Below are 17,995 nucleotides of genomic sequence, written 5' to 3' on the forward strand. Positions count from 1 at the left end.
TATCTTATTGCCACTCAATTAAGAAAACTGCAACAGAGTTGTCTAAGACCCTGTGCCCCTAGCCTGCTAGTATCAGTATACAGATGCAAACTGGAACAATAATAGGTCAACTTAGGAACAAAACTGTCTCAAATTCATTATCACTGCAGCTCCGCTGCAGGAGGGCCTAACTATACAAAGTATACTTCAGAATGAGGCAATTTTCTTGAGAACAGATGTTCGCCCTTCCAGTGACTCATATTACCACACTGTGTCGACAGAGCCTGTTCTTTTTGCACATCCTTTATATCTTACCTACATCCATCACATCATAAGCATCTTTCACATGGAAAAAACAGTAAGTCACAAAGGACTTCAACACAGCAGAAAAGGTATAACGAAAAAAAAAGAGAGAGAGAGGCTGAAGTTGTATAAATTGGAGTGAAATATAAAAGCAACAGATTTAAAACAGCAAGGCGCAAACTATCAGAGGGCAGACTATTCACTGATACATTGAATTCTTCATCTCTTGAAGTCTTCAAATCAAGTCCACCTCACTTTGGGAAAGATATGCTTTAGGCTTGCTACAAAATCAGCTGAATGAAATACTATGGCCCATGTTACACAGTAGGTCAAACTAACGATCTGTTGATCCCTTCTGGCTCTAAAACCTATGAGTCATGTAATTCCTCCTAAGTGGCCCTCACAGGAATTTAAGCAAGCCTCAGTGACTTCAAACCTCTGCCTTCTCTATTTGCAGTTACGAATGAAAGATTTTTGATATTTTGCCCCATCAGCCTACCATTTCCAATTTTTTCACAGCATCCCAAAAATGGATTTTCAAGTAGAACAGCTACACGTTCCCTATACTTATTTGTCTTTTTCCATCCATCAACTGCATTGGAAAGTAAATGAGCCAGGAATAATGTCAGCTAAAAGGACAAATTTTCAATTCTTCCTCAAAAATCACACTTAGGCAAGGTCCAGAAATTTATTACAGCCAAAAGATGAGAACTGCACTTAGCCCAGTTTTTCTCCATATTCTCTCTAAGCCAAGATGTCACTAAAACAACAGCTGCGTATTTTAAATGTGACATGGGACCTGAAACCTCTCTGCACTCCATCAAGGAGTGAAGAAAGTCAGAGATTCTTCAGTCTTTGGATGGGTCTGAAAACACTTGAAGGCCCCCAATACGCAGTCTGTCAAGGGATCAGAGTAAACATATGCCAAACATGTAAAACATCCACTAAGGCCTTTCCTGAGAACATCGAAGTACATTCTGAAACAGACCAATCAAAGCTGTGGTCTGAGAAGCAAAGAGATTCATAGCGTAAGATTTATGATGCAGTCACTTTGCAAGATCAGCAGCCCCTTTGTATTAATATAAGCTTAACTCACTGTCTCCTTTTCTTTTGATCTGCCTCCTCTTTCCTTTTCCGTTTTGGAGTCTTTCCTTCTGTCTCTTAGTTTTTCTATACCACTTCCCATTTATACTCTTTATATCTTCCTAACCCTTCTATAGTGCTGTTTTCTTCTCCTATGGCACGCTGGCATCCTGCAAAAGAAACTAGCTCCCAGCACTAACTTTCTTCTTCAAACTCTTTTCTTTTTCCCTGAGTTTTCTTTCCCTCTCATTTCAGTGTTCAGGTTTTTCACTTTTGTCTTTCATTGCCCAGCCACACCTGTTGATCGTATTCAGTCACAACTGCATACCTAACTTAATTCTCCTTGCTCAGTCACACATCTCCTTCATTCGTATTCACTGCTTCCAAACACCACTCACCCACCTATCTTTGTCAGAGATACTCTATGCTTCTAGCTGTCTATTTTCTTCAGGTAACATTCATTTACTGTCCTATATCTCTCAGTAACTTTTAGCTGGAAACACCCTGTTCAACTCCCAATTTACCCATATTCCTGTGACAAAAAACACTTCTGGGTCTTCTTCAATATTTCTCCTAGTTCTTTCCTAAGCTCTTTCTCTTAGGGTATGCACTCCATTCTTTTTTCTGGCAGGGGTGTAGGGTAGAAACATGGTAACAACTTTCTCTGTGGAACCTGACCCACTTCCTACTTTTTGCATTTCTCAGCTTCTTTCTTTTCAGGGAACCAAAGGTTCCTTCTTTGGCAACCCCACAACCATCACCTGGATTTCTCTCAGCCCCATTAGATATCACCAAGGCCCACAGCTTCTCTAGGATCTTCCATCCTTCTCATGATTTTATACTCACTTTTTGCTGCTGCTGGAGGTAGAGAAGCAAAGGTGTTGAAGACATAACATGGTAGTCATTTCTGGAGCCATCCTTGATTGTCATCCTTCCTGCCTGTTGAGAAAAAAGAGCAGCAGCTGTACCGCTTTCTTTGTTATAGCCCGAACAGGAGAAGTGGGGAACAGGATAGACCTGGCTGGGAGGGGAGTTACAAAGAGACAGGGTAAGGGCTAGACAACAAGGTGTCTGGAAGGTAGGGGCCACGAAGACGCTACAAATAAAACCGGACAGTCTGTAGGGAAAGAAACATAGCCACAGGAGGCTTTTGAAAACCAAAGACCTGGAGGAAATCAAGGGGCATATCCCTTTCCTGCAGGAGGGGAAGACTTACAGAGCAAAGAGCTCCATCAATTTTCATGCCTTAAGTGGATATAAAGCCATAATAACAGAGGACGTTGAAGATTAATCTTCTACCCTTTTTCTCCTCCAAAGCTGATTCACACATATTGAGCCCTCTCAGTACCTGCATAACGTATTTTCCCTTCCTATACCCTTATCAGCCCTCTGTCTGCATATTAATCTAGACAGCTCACTTCACGTTCCCTAAGCTCAGAGGATTTCCTCCATCCTTCCAAGTACTGTATGATGCAAGCCTGCCAGACAAACATTTAGCCCTTGAATGTACTTAAGTGGCCTCTTGTTTTCCCCTTGTATGGCTCTGAAGGGTTATGAAAATAAGAGGCCAAACAAATTCATGCCAGCAGTAATTCCAGCCCCACCCTGCAGAATGGGCAGACATCACATGGCCTCAGGAACAGCCAAATTTCATGATTACATTTAAATAAATGTTGATGGTTGAGAAGCCTGCTCTGTTTCCCCTAGTTGTTCTCTCTCCTAAAGTTCCTTTACTGCAGGGGGCTATCAGCACCTTTGTTAACTTGGCATGACAAACCAAGTCTTTGCTCTGTAGAAACAAAAAGTTCCTTTAAAAACATGAAAATACCCATGTAACAAAGCAGCATTAGTAAACAGGATTTCAGTCAGCAAAACAACGTTCAACGATTTCAGGAGTTAAGAGGAGGCATGGATGAGGTGGGAAGAACCAACTGTTTTTCCAAATATTTAATATCTGGGGTTTGCCAAGAGCTGCAGGAGGAAGACGCAAACAGTAACATTAATAACAAAAAATAAAGGATTTAAACAGTATTTCATTTCATTTTGCTGGGGGTTGGGGTTTTTTGATTGCTTTGTTTTTTTTTTTTTTCCTGGTTTTGGCTGTATGTACCTGTAGAATTAACTAGACACTCTGGGCAGAGTTGTCTCTGCATCTTCTTGTAGTTTTTCTCCTCCTTTATTCTACAGCAGACTTCTACACTGTGCTCCCCTCTGTATGTGAACAGTACTTTTGGGTATTACCTGAATTCTACAGGAACTTCCAAGAGCCATTAGAAAATAAGTGGAATTTTTGTTATCTGCTTTGGAAAGAAAAAGGGAGATAAATGAAGCCTTTTTCTTACATCACATACATTCAAGAAAAATAAAAAACTATGTTCAACTCTATTGTTTTCTCAGAACGAGCAATATGAGTCGTTTGCCCAGCCATTCCACTTTAGCTGTTCACTGTGCACTGTGATTTGGATTTTTTTATCTGTCAATACAGATTAAACAGAACATGTGAGATTACTTTTAAAGAACATTGCATGGTCAAGTATGCTAAAAAGCTTTTATTCTATATTGTTTGGAAATCCAGCTGAAAAGCTTGTAAATCACATCTTCCTAGCTTGTTTCCTTTTTCACGGCAAATATTGCATTTGTTTGTCTTGTTTTATTGTGCTACAAAAGAAACTCACTGTAACCATTACTAGTACTTCACTTTGAAGTTGGTTCCATTATAAAGAACAAAGTATTAACAACCACCTTGTAATAGATAGCTGACAACCATAAAAATATGATTTGTTTAAATTTTCAACTTAAACATTTTTTAGAGGGGAGAATGGGGCTGATGTCTGTATTAGATTGTAATCTTTTATAGTTTAAGTACAATACCATCAGCAAAAGTAACAAATCTATCAATTACTGTAGTTCTTTGCTAAAGGCAGTATACAAATTTGGCATGTTTGAGTACACACCCAATGCTAGATTGCTTTTATTTTCTTGTTATATCGTTTTTTTCTTACCTTCTCCCCTTGTTCTCTCCGCTACTTCTCTTTGGAGCATGGATTGGCAGTGACAGACTCTTGCAGTTTTGCCTTCAAGATGCTTGAGGAGGTTGTAAAAGGTGAAAAGAAAATAACTACAAGGTTTCATGGATAATACAGTGCTGTTTGACTCCCATATCCATCATGCAGGTGGCAAGCCAGCAAGCATCAGGAAACCAAGTGGCATGAGTATAACACATTTCTCCATACATTTCCTCACTGGAATATCTGTGACTAACAGATCTCTACAGTTGATTAACCATGCTATAGAAGAAGAGACAGTACAGCTAGCTCTGCAAGAAGCTATCCAGGCTCCTCGAGTTGTTATCCTGGGGTAGAATTCAGCTGTAGCACAGCAGCTTTTACACAGAATATAGCCTAGCCTTGGACTGGGATTAGTTCAGTGGAGAGCCAGACCTGTTGTCTCCACACCACACTCTCTGATCCAGCACTGTGGAACCCTCTGAAGATGCATTCAAGAGGTGGTTCTTTGCCAGCAGGAGGCCAGCAGATTTTATGCACTTGTGTTCATGCCACATCAAACATGGCTCCTGCTACGCTGCTGCAGAGCACTCCAGATTCCTAGAAAGCTTACTAGCTCTGTTGCAACATGGTGCACGCAGAGAGCCAGTTCAGGTTGGGCGCAGTCTCTGAAGGAGTAAGTCCTCCTCTAATTTGGAGTGTCAGGAGCGCGCAGTGCAGAGATACTCCCAGGTCTGGCCAGTCTTATGAGAATTGGTTCCGTGAGTGCTCCCAGTACTTGCATCATCCATGCTTTTCTACTATTGGGAAAATGCTTGTTTCTTTCCCTCAGATAATGGAGAATTGACTATAACTATTTTTGGCTGGTGTGCTGCTGCTAAGAGCTATTTCAAACTGCTGTAATACAGAGCAGTCGCATGCCAGTGTAGAGGTTCCTTTGGTCTGGAGAAATGATGTTTTTGAAGGTCAGACTAAGAGATGAGAAATCCCAACCAAAATCCTTTCAGCCTGACACAGGGCAGGGGGTTGAACCAACGTTACCTACTTTGTCGCAACAGTGTTTTAACCACTGGGGTAGATAGCGTTCTAAGGAAGGACCTCTGCCTATTCACACTTATCCACTTTGCTCAAAATATAACAACAGTTACTGAGACAGAAGGACTTTCTAACCTGGTAATTAGGATAACAGGCTTCTGGAGCAAAACAGTGCTGGGCTGAGAGCACGTCTATTTCAATATATTCTAGCCCAGTGAGCAGGGAACTCATTTCCTTCAGAGTGTTCAAACCACAGCTCCCATAACTTGAGAGAGGCATCAAATCTGCATCCTCCATACCGCTAAGAGCTCTGGATACTTTTCTTAGAAGTATCTGAAACGCGTTACATGATTCCTTTTTTTGGTCAGGAAGTTTATACACCTGTGAAAGAAAGACAAAAAGAAAGAAATAAACAGAAAATCACTACATGTGGTATGACCTGAACCATGCTACTTTTGGTCAACAGAAAGTAAAAATATCTACTCTTCACAATATATTTGATGTTTAAATGGCATGTGACCTTCTCCAAGCAGCCCTCATCTTTTTTGAATATCTGAGAGCTATTAACGGATACACTGGTATTTCTCACATGAATATCCTTACCACTCTTTTCTTAAGCTTACATATGACTTCTCCAATTGTTGCTGCCATTGCAAACGCCTCTGTTTATTTTATATGCCACAGTGAAGAGTCAAATGAACTACTTCAGTTCACTTTTGTGGACAAAGGCAAAAAATTACCCTTTTCAAAGTCTTACCGCTGGACTCTAGATGGGTGCTCTGAGGCAGCACAGTTTTAAAAGAGAACTGTAAAATGCAAAAATTAGTACACTGTGACAACACGAGAATGCCCTACAGAAACTGAAATGCCAGACTACAAAGCTGGAATTTGTATGCTTTGCTCCAGGGGAAGGGAGAAAGGGGAAGAACAGTGCACACTCTTACTCTAGAAGGAAAATCTGATTGTGACTCAGACAGGGGAGAATTCTTCCAAGAATAGCTCATCCCAGTGCAACTATACTACTCAGGTAACGTTGCCAACGTCACTGATATCTTGGCTTATCTGCTACTTAAAGGGAAATTGCCAAGTTAAAATTTGTGGGTCATATCCTCCATGGAACACACAGCTGCAGCTCCAGTGAAGTTCGTGGAGAAACTTAACAGCATCAAGGGGTTGGCCCTACTTCTTAGAAGTCTTTTTCTTGTGTTACTAATAAAATATTTGAGTTTTACATTATTTTCAGTTTTCATAATCTTTTCTCAGTTGATTTCTGAAAGTCAGGTTGTTTCTCAGTCTGGCTTTCACACATGCAAGGCTATAGTTGCATAGCTGCAAACAGAGTAGGGAAACATAGATAAAAAAAACTTGTGATCAAAACTAAAAACAATAAAATAAAGAGTTGCACTGGTGTTAAAAGCAACACTGGGCCATAACTTCCTGCCACTTGCTATCTCCCATCTCCTTCCATTCATAATCAACTCTTGTCAACTGACTGTCTTTTTTCTCCTTTCATGTACCCCTTCAGTTCTAGCAACTGTCTGAGGCCTAATGTTAAAAGCTAACATTGATTAACTGTTGATTCCAAGTAAGATGCAACCACCCAGAACAAGCTGCATAAAAACATCTTCACTCTTTTTATAAAAGGCAACTCCTGCATGGAAGCAAGCATGTGAAAAATCAGTGCCTTTCCCTCTCCTCCGTAGTTTAAAAACCACAGGATTTAAACTGTTACCTAATGTAAGAGTGGGGCTCTCCTTATTTGCCTTTCAACTGGAAAAGCGCTTCTAGATTCTAAATTCTACCAAATTCTACCAAAAAGCTGGTGCCTTGTGTTTCCTATTGCTTCACCATTTTTGCAGACCTTCAGAGCAAGCCAACACACAAGATTTGGCATAATATCCTAGGAAGAGAAGTTATTTCATTTTTAAATAAAAGCAGAGACTCTCACAGATTCACTTGGCTGAGGTTTCAAGAAGAACATTAATTCTGACAAGAATTCCCTGCACATACATTTCTCTCTAGTCATATACCTAAACTATAAGCTCGACAGAGCAACTTTTCTCTATATACTATTACTGGGGCATAGAGGGATCTATTCTCAATTGCAACTCCCTGAATGATAGCCGTAAGCTGCCATTACTCAACTATTAAATGGCTACCAACAGGGAGTAACCTTCTGTGCAGCTGTCTGCCTGGCTACATCCATGAAACCTGGAGTCACCTTCACGCATCCAAAGTTCTCTGGAAGTGTAATCCACCAATATACAGACATATACAGTATAACTACAGAGAGTTTTACTTACAAACACAATCAGTATTGCTAGCAGATCAAAACTACTGTGTAAAATTGATTATACTAAATACATTTGAGTCATTTATCCTCTAAAATGCAGACTGATAGCTCCTAGCAATACTCTGCAGGGGAACTTTTGTGTAGACGATCACTTCAACACCTTCTTTTCATGAAGAACAGAGTCCAGTTTTCCTCATCAAACAGTCAGTCAGCCAGAAGCCACTGTCATTTTATGACTAAACTCACCATTGCTTAATAAAACATTTTCCTCTTTTGGAAAATAGTTTATTATTCAAAACACAAACAGAGACCCCTTAAGTCCCTTCAAGTAGCATCACTGTGTTACTGACCTAGAAATACCGCTCAAGAGAAAAGTATACTGCAGGTTAAATAACCAGCATAACTACTCACATGGGAAACCACATATTTCTGTTTGCAAGATTTTTTTTTGTTAAAGATAGAACAATTATTAAATCAAAGGGTTGATTATTAAGAGGTAGAAGTCCTTCATGATAAAACATTCTCTTTAATAAACTCACACAAGAAGTCCTTCATGATAAAACATTCTCTTTAATAAACTCACACAAAAAACTATACAAAATACAGACTTTATCAGACATACAGCCTGTCTACATACAGCCTCTGAATATCCCTAAACACATCCAATAAATTATTCTCCACATTTATTAGAAGACCATCTCCATTAGGCAGCCAATTTTGGTTGGTGTCCTGAGAGATCACTTAAGGCAAACTATACTGTACTTCCTTCCCTCCTAATATTGACTTGTAATAAAAGAAAAACATTTTTCCCTGTTTAATGCATTTTCCAAACTTTCATCAGTATTCATCCACTTCTAACAATTTGTAACAATGGTCCCGTCCAGCTGGGTAAACAAAAAGATTTTACATATATTTCACTGAGCATTTTTACTTTTTTTTTTTTTGGTGAAAGACCAGGGCAATACCTTTTGCCAAACCCTATCACTGCTCAAATGAATGATTATTTATATTTGTGAACTGAGGTCTAGGTGCTCTTTCTATCACAGCAGAAATCAAGAAGAAAAATCCTAGTGTAATCAACTTGCAAACTCAGGTGAAGATAAGGCATTAGTATGTAACACAGTCCAACTAACTTGCACAGAATCCCTAAGCTGACATGCTTCTGAAGTGCTAAATATTGATAGAAAAAAATAAACTAGTCATGTTGATATACCTCTCATGGTGAGAAAGATGAGAGATATAATATATCTTAGCTTGCTGTCTTTCTCAGAGGATTCAACACAGATTGTTATCAAAGTTGATGAACAGATTTTCTGAGTGCACAACTGTTCACGAACATAGTAACAACACAGACATCCAACCCAGTATAGCCCAAGGGAAAACTGTTTTCATCCCCAGCAGTTGAGGATAGCTTTAAATACACTTAGAAAGAAGTTTTAAGCATAGAGTTTATGTTTTTAATTTAGAAAACCCAAAGTACTAAAAAACAAAGCCAGTAGGAGCAGTTCTTTCTTTGGTGCTTTAGCTAGATTTTGTTTAAAACTGCACTGAATTTTGACTGACCTCATTCTGTGGTGAAGGAAATATAACCTGGTTCTGGAGGAGAACATGAGATAGAAGCGACAGAGTGGGCATGGCAAGAGTGCCTCTACTTACGCATTGGTCTCAGCTGCTCAAGTTCCTATTCCTTTGAAAGGATGTAAAGTCTGCTGAAAAGACCGAGGAAAGACGTTGTTTGACTTGTTCCACAGCCCTGAAATCCTCACCAAACCAAATCCAGCTTTCACGTGCATTGTCATGATCTCAATGGGGTCAAATTTTTTTGTGATGTACAATTCACTAGAGAAAAATTGAACAGAGAATGGACCCCTTCCTTTACTGACTTTTAAACACAGTGATGAGTTGCTCCTAGAGTTAAACTGACTGCAGTGTCTCACAATAGAAGCTCCACAGAGATTGGTTTATGAAAGTTGCAATGTAAATCAATAATTATTGGTTACAGTAGGTACCAGTTAAGCCTGTGCATTTCTTTATGTGAAGGTTTCATTTCTCCCCAGTAATACTAGACTGTGAGAAAGGCTGGTGACTGTGTAGCTAATTCACAAGTGTGCAGCTCAGGAGTTCTGGGACTTGTTCCTGGATGGTCTTCCTGTCTGATCCTCGTGATCATATGATCCTGTATGAGCAAGGCTCGTTCCTCTTCTAGACAACCGAGGCCTCTGTATGCCACCATGTCACAGGAAAAAGTATACCATCATTTTCCTAGTTGTACAAAGAGAGGCCTGCCATAATGCTATTTTTGCTGTGCTGTGACATTACTTAACGAATGCAAAGTGACAACAATTCATGATTGGAACGTGGTATAAAAGATACCACTTGAAGATAATGTTCAAATTCCTTTTCCAGGAAATTTCTCCACTTCCCTCTCTCATCTTCCAGAGAACATTATACAGACTTACAGGCATATGCAAAATCTCTACACCAAGTGTGAAGATTGAACAGGAAGGAAATGCAAAGAAAATAAAATGAATACTGCATTTATAGCAACGCAATCATCTAAGCAAAGACCACCGCAGCCAGATGTGTATGTACAAGCATGTGCATGCATATACATATACAGGAGAGAGGGATAAAGAATGAGGGAAAGGGTGAGAGCGCAAGGAGAAGAAACACGCAGTGGTCACCTACCTGAAACTTATTCAGTCAGTTTGTACGTAAAAGTTCCCTCCATTTCTTTTGCTGAAGTGGCAAAGCTAGAAGAAACACGAAGGTAAATAAAAGAAATTAGGAGACTGTTAAGAGAATTGCACTGCATTTCAGACGTGAAATGCAATTTATGGTGTCAGATCTTGGCTGAAAAAGGCAATCCATTGTGCATGGTGGTGGTTAAAGCATATCTGATTGAATCTGTGTTACAATACAGAAAAATCACAGAAAAAAAAATCAGCATATGTTTGAGATTACATTTATAGTAAGCATTTTAAAGAAAGGAATTCTGAAAGCAACTACGGACTTTAAAACAAATTCCGATCTCTTGGGACTAGTAACCCTTCCTGTAATAGCCCCCTAATATTTAATGGTCTGGGCTTTACACAAAGGATGAGCAATAAAACGCAGTGTATGGTGTGAGCAAGGAAGCATAAAAATCTGCTCTTGGGAAACTTGTGCAAGTTAAAAATTATATATGCCATACAAATATGCTTTGTGGCTGCACTGGACCCTGAATTTGGTGAAGTAAACCGAGAGATGCTTTCACATTTAATAGCTTTTTTGAAATACATTAACATTTTCACAAGAAGCAGTTTCCAGTCCGAATCTGTTTAATTCTAGGAGGAATTTATTTTTCCTAGTCTCCTCCTTTCTTGCCTTTTCAGAACTCAGTTATTTCTCAAAGCAGGACTAGAAAGAGAAAAAGAAGAGGATCCTTTTAGCCAACAGGTTTCAAGACTGGCTCTGCATTGAAGGAGAAACATATCTAACAGTTTCCTACTGACCCATGATTTTGTAGCGAGTCCTTTAATGAACTATGAAATAAAACCTCTCCCGTTTTTAGTAATTACTGGCACGCAAAGAGAGAGGCAGTATATCAAGTACAAACTACATCCATTCATTTCTAGAGAGTGCCTCTGGGTCAGCGCTGAGGCAAATTGGTAGGCATTGAGAGGATGCTTGCCTTTCACAGAGTATATTAATTCTTCTGGTGGAAGAGAAGACAATTTTGGTGGCTGTCAACCTTTTGCCTTTCATAGCAGTACAGTTAGGATTTTTTTGTTTTGCCAGAATGTTTACACACAAAAAAATTACTTTGTTAACATAACGTGACAATTCTTTAGGTCGTGGATTTCTGTGCCTTCAACTCTCTCTGAAACCTTACAGAAATAATATTCATCTAAATATCTTGAATAATTAAATTGCAAAGTATTACATCTACTCAGCAACTGAATTACTGTCTATGGTATGAACGATTTATTTATTTGCCTCAGACATAATGAGAATGCTAAATATTCCTATACATCTACTTTTTATGAAGACTGACCATTTCAGCTGTACCTGTTTCTATATCTGCTTCTTCAATATGCAAGGAGAGAAGTGAAACCGGTCTACACATGTATTGCATCAATGCCTGCCCTGGGATGAGGTTAAGATAAGGCAAGAGACTACAACAGTAGGGCCATCAGTTGCATGATTTTTTATTGTCATATTCTGGGAAGTATCAGCAGGGTAGTAGAAAGCAATGGAATAGAGAACTGAAGCAACAAAATAGAGTAGACATTACCTTATGTCCCAAAAATGGACGACCCGTTCAGAGAAAACATTCATATGTGAAAACCACAGCTCAGCCAGGAGCATAAAATCATCTTGATGAGAAGTAGAAGGCCATCAGATTGCCAGAAGCTCCAAAAACTCTAGATGCAGTCTACAGGTATAATTAAGCTCTACTTAGAATAGTACCTCTCGTTGACTACATAAAAAGTCTTGAATGCAACTGGGAAGGGGAGGGGAGGCAATTCAATAATAAATTGTTTGATAATTAAAAATGCTCTTTTGCTAAATTACTAATTTGAATTCATTTATATAGGTGAAGAATATATGAATTATTCATATGATTGCCACATCAGACTTGCAAAATTCTGCTTGCCCACTTATTCATGATAAATATGCTGTTTTGATAAGAAAATAAATTATGTGGAGTTATTGAGTCAATTAATATGATGCAAGTAAAAAGGGGAATTTGTGTGGGTGTAGTTGTTACTTGTCCATATTATAACTTGCTTGTTATGCTGATGTCCTGTCTTTCATAATTACTTTTAGCTATATAATGGCTGCAGGTTATTAAAACCCTAATTTCACCGGCATACCATATAAAATACGGTATATTGAACAACATAGCATCTCCTCATCTGCTGGACAATGGGGTTAGTTAGCAGTGACTCAAAATAAAGCTGTCACCCAACGAGCTACTATCAGCATATACTGAAGTACTTAATAGCGGTACTTTCAATGAATCACAGAGTTTTTGACCTATATGATCTAACTGCTTCTGGACTACGTTTAAGATACTGCTTCTCACCTATTCCCTTAGATTGCTTTAGATAATGTCCAGCTCTCTACTTAGAACTCCTTAATATTTCACGGTGTTTAGTTTTTTAATACATATAAAACCTTTTAAAAGAGAAACATTTGCCACTTTTTAACCCCCCTCCAGTGGCTTTTTTGACCGTAGTTAAATAACTCATCACTTAGAAATGAGCAGGGAGGTCAAAGTGTTAGGCAAAAATATGATGTTTTCAAATGATTATTAAAAATCTCTGACTGGATATTAATTTGGTGCTACTATTTGGAAAATAAAATAAGCTGTTCTTTTTTTTTTTAATGGAGCTAGGAGAAGAGAAACCAGATGACACCTAACAAGGTGCAGGACGAGGGCTTATAGAAGAAGAAACAGACTATATTATCAAAGAAATATATGGCAAAAGAAGAGGCACAGCATGATGATAAAAGCCAATTTAATTTACAAGCTTAATACTCAGTAGAAATAAAATGGTAAATAAATAGATGTGAAACCAAACAACGTATTTGGGTGATGAATTCAAGTTGGTTGCACTGGGGGATATTATTGTCTTGATACAAATTGAAACGACACTCTTAACTCTCAGTAGAAAAACAACAGTATAAAAAAATGAAGATTTTACTAAAGGAAGGAAGAAAACTCGATCTGCTCTGAATGAAGTATGTCTATGAAAAAAAATCTAATTGTATTCATTCCTGGAATATCTTATTTTCAATTTAAACAATAACAATCTTTCACCTTGAACTTAATGGGACTACTGGTAGGGATATCCTTACAACACTTGTGCTGTAGACATTTGCCCACTCTATCTGAGACATGGTCTAACCTCTCATATTCTGAAGATCTACCTAGTACAATATAGCATATGAAGCCTAGTAGCTAGTGTATGTTACCTAGTATATCAGCAATAACTCTACTTTTCTAGCCATAAGGAGAACCTAAAGTCCTGTTTCCTTTTACTGTTACCATATTATATAAAAGCCAGATTCCAGGATGTGGACATTTCCTTACCAGACCTACCAGAACGTCTGCTAAATCTGGCAGACGGATTAGTTTGAGAGCGTAGTGAAGTCGAAGGAAGTTACTTTAGACAAATTCTTTAGTCTAAACATTCAGTTCAAGTCTCATCCCATCAAAAGTTGAAGAGTTCTCTGACGCCTGGGAGGTCCCTGAACCACCAACATTCCTCCTGGACAATTTGGGATCTGAACGGAATTATCTTCAAATGGAGCACATTAATAAATAACATAGCTAACGGATAAGTGAAGTTTCAAGAATGTCCCAGTACACTGGCTTTCAGGACAACTCTGCCATGTTTCTGAAAACCTGAGGATCTGTGAGATCTGAAACTTTGCTTAAATACTTGTAGATTTTAATGTACTTCTAATAGATCAAGTAATTGAGGATTTGGTAAGTAAAAAAATGTACTCAGATTTTGAATCAGAAAAAATAGGGACTTGCATTAAAAGCAGGAAAAACTAGCATGATTCTGTACCATGTCTTTAAGTGATACAACCTAGATCTTGCAGCCCACAGGGACATGGGATGTATGGATACTCTCAGATTGCCTTCCTTATTTCTGGACTTCACTGTGGCCCTCTGCATAATTTAGACTGTTCTGAAAAGGTAACGGCAGCAAAACCCAAAGTCTTTAGAGCACTGTGTTGTGATGCTGCCTGTGAGACATTCATCGCACATCCAGCCTCACTGTTGATGTGACCTTTATGAAGGTGCCCTTGCAAGACACCTGGATAGCTGGCTGTCCTTCCCACTTCCTTTGCTGGGAGAATACTTCCACAGGTGTGGGCCTTTATAGCCTCTTTTACTGCTCTAGTATTCTCATTTCACATGAGCAGGAGACAGGAGGGCAGAGAACAACTTTCTAAATGAAATGTAATATTTTTTTCCCATGTTTTACACTTACATACTGACATGTGCATGCATATGTGAATTCTCTCTCTCTCTGTATGTGTGTATATATATATATATATATATCAGTATAACAGTATCTGTTTGCACTTCAGGCAAAAACATGCACCTGATACGTACAACAGGTACGTAACAGCTACCAGTAAAAGGCTTCAGTTAAAAAAGGGCTCCAACCTGATTTCCTTTAATTTACAAATAACCTGAACTCTGATCCCTTGTCCCCATATAAGACTGTTCACGTACAGTGAGACTCGGTGCCACTTCTCTTTTCGTTGTTTTTTCCATGCTGTGCCTTAAAGGTGCAGCTTAAAATATCTCACTCCTCTGACCAATAAATGCGGGCCCCAGGTCTCCTGAATCAAAATCCTGTGCCGCATATGCCACCTGTATAATGTATGCTGCCTCTGACAGCATCCAGTACAAGATAGCTTGGGAGGCATAAACAGGCTGTATCTGGAGTGATCTACCTTTGTAATACTCACTTCCAGAAGACAGCAAGTTAGGGCCTTCCTAAGCACAGACAGCTGCTTTCAAACCACTAGATTGAAGATACATATGGATTTATCTTCCATTAATTTCTGAATCCCTTTTTATGCCCTCTATATTATCCACTGGCTGTTAGTCCACAACATAATTATATCCTGTGCAAGAAAGAATTTCCTTTTTTGTAATGTAAACTTGGCAATTCTCCTGTTTTTGAATATAAACAAAATTGTTCCTTATTCTCCTCTTCATCACTCATCATTTTTAACCTCTATTATACTTCAATTCACACAGGGAATTGAGGGAAGAAAACTGAGAAAACTGAGGGAAGCAGAAGGGTCCCGTTCTAAGGTAATAACTCATCATAAGAGAAGCTATTCTCAGAAGAGTACAGCAGCATGAGAGGCTTCAAAAACAAGTTGGAACACAGGAATTTCTGACTTAATATAAGAAAAAAAATCACCACGAAGGTGGCCAAACACTGAAATAGGGGCCCAGAAAGACTGTGGGATCTTCATCCTTTGGTAAACTCAGAACCTGTCTGGGCATAACGACCTGCTGTAACCGGACCCACTCTGAGCAGGAGATTGGCCCAGATGTCCTCTACGCCATGTTTATTCTTATTGATTTATTCATCACTTATACAATCACGTTTTCTGTTTGGTTCTTAATACACAGTAGCTTTTCATTTTTGTTTTAGTTCCTAAGCATTATACAGCTATTTTCACAAATAAGCTGTCTTTTCTTACAGGTAAGAGTTGTTTTTGAGCCCATCGCTGCAAACGCTGAGTTTTTTTCCCTATCCGTTCCATCTTAGCCTATCCCAAACAACTCTGTATCAATAGTAAGTTTTGTCATCTGTTTATTTGCCCCTAAATTCTAGATCATCTAATTTAAACACCACAAATCTCAGCATAGAGCTGTTCACTGGAGGAACAATGAAACATCCTCTTTCCCTTTATGAAGAAAACTGCCTAAGTTTTATGAAGAAAACATACTTCTGCCCTTTGTGACCCCTACCTTTAATGATCTCTCTTCTCCTGACAACTTCTCATGACATAAAAGTATTTAGTGTAGAACCTCATCAAAAGCACTTTTTAAATTCAAGCATTTGCCTGAATTGCTGTTATGTACATAAATCCACAGGTGAGTAGCAGATAAATATTAAAACATGGACAGGGAGTAAACAGAGTCCACCAGTTCTGACTTGAGCGAATCCAAAACGGTGCTGGCTCTTGGCCTATTTTTTCAGTATGCTGATGAGCAAGGCAATTTGTACTACCTGAGAAACCATGTTCATTAATGATACCCTGGACTGGACAAGGAAAAAATATCTGTCGGAGAAAAGCATAACATTCTTAGGAGACCTGAATCAGACACTTTAAACCTGAAAAATTACCAGATGAAACCAGGAGAGGGCAACGAGCACATATAATACTGCTGATAGCTAGGAAGGCCCAAGTTCCTGAATGGCATGAAATTTTCCTCTTTGGATTAGTATTTATTTGCCCCATTATCAGGCCTGAAAAGGTTGCATTTCTGAGATTAAGTATCATTACATTACATACGATAAGCCTAAGGGTCTCTCAAAACAAAGCAAAGGTTTCCACATCAATGTTGCTAAAATAAAAAACAACTCAAGAATTGCTGCCGAGAGTTTCCTCTTGGGCTAAATGGAAGAATGTGTTTAACTGGACAAATTCCCAGAATTAACGCCACAGAAATTTGCATTAACAAAACCAACAATCATCATTTAAAAGTGGAAAAACCATTGCAAAGATCTGTTCTAAGAAATTGCTTTCACAACAATCCTCACACGAATACACCCTGAGTTGCTTCTTTCCCGATGAGTATTTTTAAGAAGTCTATTTAGTGCATTTTGGTCTCGTTCAGAATGTTTAACTTTTGGTGAACTCAATCTGTCCATTAACAAAATGAAGGTAGTATTTTTTTATTTTTTTTCCCAGAAAGGAAACTTGCTGCTATATGCATTGCTGTTAGGTCTACTGTAGACATAAACAACAACAAATTGTCCTACTGGATTCAGGCATATAATTTTCTTTGTTTTCTTTAACAGGAAACTCCCTTTAAAACGACACAGTAACTTCTAATTTCAAAGATGCTGAAATACAAAGAAAAAAAAAGAGCTGCTTTGGTTGAAACAAAAATAACTTTTTCCAAAAGCAAATGAATAAGCTACCTCATTATCTCAGGTGTAAACAAGTGCAGGGGTTTAAACTAGAGCTTTTTATAGATGAAGTGGAAATATGTTCCATTAAAACATGCTTCAGAAGCTTGAGTCCTGATTTTTTTATTTGTCAGCCTTCTTTAATAATCTAGGTGGCATGTGTTGGATTCTGTTTTTGTCCTAAAGGTATTGGTTTAACATTTTATAACATAATATTTAAAGTCCTTCTGAGGAATTCAGAATACTTTTAGTACCCACAGGAGCAAACAAACACATAATGCCTGCATACCTAATAGTCTAGTGTTTTACTGTAGTGAGAAACTGCCCACCACATTTTACGGTTTAACCTCAGTGCTTAGTTTTTTTATGGGTTCAAATGAGTTAGTTTGTTCTTCTCAAGGATATTACTCTTTCACACTTAACATGAGTACTTGGTTCACTGTTTGGAACATCTTTCCGAAATAACCGATTTCAAATATTTGTATGGCATATGCAAACATGAATTAATGTGGCACGAATAATAATATATCCATTTTATGCCACAGAAAATTACTGAAATTATATCCTATATTCTGAAACAAAAGAAAATTTATTATTTATGAAAGTATTATTTTTCTAATAAGGGC

The 17,995-nt window shown here is 38.4% G+C and overlaps 1 protein-coding gene across 12 annotated transcripts in view; it reads right to left on the reverse strand.

Annotated features, from left to right (window-relative positions):
• Positions 1 to 17,995, reverse strand: part of LOC104150247 (zinc finger protein 474) — a 51,803-nt gene that overhangs the window by 32,929 nt on the left and 879 nt on the right. For 2 of the 12 annotated variants that reach the window (XM_068926942.1, XM_009684377.2), the window contains exons 2-6: positions 10,387 to 10,451; positions 9,355 to 9,404; positions 5,541 to 5,786; positions 3,476 to 4,449; positions 2,212 to 2,304 (exon numbers count right to left, since the gene is read on the reverse strand). The gene's annotated coding sequence lies outside the window, so the exon portion shown is untranslated. Of the gene's footprint in view, positions 1 to 2,211; positions 2,305 to 3,475; positions 4,450 to 5,540; positions 5,787 to 9,354; positions 9,538 to 10,386; positions 10,452 to 11,974; positions 12,116 to 17,995 lie in introns of all 12 variants that reach the window. The other 10 variants (XM_068926941.1, XM_068926940.1, XM_068926949.1 and 7 more) reach the window with 8 other exon arrangements.

Source organism: Struthio camelus, chromosome Z, assembly GCF_040807025.1.
Source record: "Struthio camelus isolate bStrCam1 chromosome Z, bStrCam1.hap1, whole genome shotgun sequence".
Lineage (NCBI taxonomy): Eukaryota > Metazoa > Chordata > Aves > Struthioniformes > Struthionidae > Struthio > Struthio camelus.